General features: G+C 40.9%; 1 protein-coding gene across 2 annotated transcripts in view; it reads right to left on the reverse strand.

Annotated features, from left to right (window-relative positions):
- Window positions 1–320: 320 nt before the first annotated feature.
- Window positions 321–1125, reverse strand: part of ppp3cb (protein phosphatase 3, catalytic subunit, beta isozyme) — a 40422-nt gene continuing 39617 nt past the window's right edge. For both annotated transcript variants that reach the window (XM_056439694.1, XM_056439693.1), the window contains one exon: window positions 321–1125. This exon is cut by the window's right edge and continues 1595 nt beyond it. The gene's annotated coding sequence lies outside the window, so the exon portion shown is untranslated.

Genomic DNA, 1125 nt, shown 5'->3' on the forward strand with positions numbered 1-1125 from the left:
CGCTAAGAGATGTCTGCATGCTCATTTACTCTGGCTCGAACTGTGTTTGTGTACGTTGTAGCCGGTTGACTTGGATCTTTTAGTGTGGTGGAAGGGAAAGGATGCCAGAGCAGGTGAGAGGCTGGGGTACGGGACCCCAATAGGAAGTCATGTGAGTGGAAGTGGATTTCCTGAGTGAGACATTCTGCGAAAAAGACTAAACCTGCTTTATTATCATTGTTCTCTATAATCGTGTTGCTCTGTGTTTCAGCAGCTGTGTGCGAGGAGGCGGCTTTGATGGCGAGAGTGTGGAAACGAAATAAAGGCTCAGTGTGCATCCCAAAGGTCCATGCATATTTTATTCAAGAGTAAAAAAAAGTGGATCGTCCCATCGGGGCATGCTTACAGTGTTAGTGACTGGGGAGTCAGAACGGAGAGAGAGAGAGAGAGAGAGAGAGAGAGAGAGAGAGAGAGAGAACCGTGGCACAAAATTGCTAATGCACAGGGTCATCTCTCCCAAAAGAAGCACGACAAGATCAACCAAGGAGCAACGCAACATGAAGAGCAACCAGGAGAGAGAGACAGAGAGAGACAGAGAGAGAGAATATTAAGAGTAATGCCCATAATAAATAGAATCATAATAATCATAGAATCATAAATACCATCAAAAAAAGAGGAATCATTAAGATTTATGATCAGAGAGAGAGAGTATACTTTGTTTCCCTTTAAATTGTGACGGCAACCTTTATTAAAATGTGTCTTTTTGCTGCTTTGTTGCTTGAACCAGTTCAGATATGAACCATGCAGTCATGCAGTGCCTGAATGCCTCTGACTGCGTACACAGAACGGTCATTCTCCAACGGCAGGTCAATATTTGTTTATCGTTATTCGTAATTCATCGTTAAAAAGCGGTCCTGTGCACCGACGAAGAAAGAGAGAGAGAGAGAGAGAGAGTGGACACTTTGAATATAAGCATACTGTCATTCTGTACAAGAAGAGACAGGTTGTGAAAAAGAAAAGGAAATATAACACAAAATTAATACAAAAAAGGTTAAATTAACATTATGTACAACATTATTTATTCATTATTCCTCAGTTCATTTATATTAGCAAGAAAAAACAAAAACAAAAAATCCTACCATCGTG

This window comes from Pseudoliparis swirei, chromosome 19, assembly GCF_029220125.1.
Source record: "Pseudoliparis swirei isolate HS2019 ecotype Mariana Trench chromosome 19, NWPU_hadal_v1, whole genome shotgun sequence".
Lineage (NCBI taxonomy): Eukaryota > Metazoa > Chordata > Actinopteri > Perciformes > Liparidae > Pseudoliparis > Pseudoliparis swirei.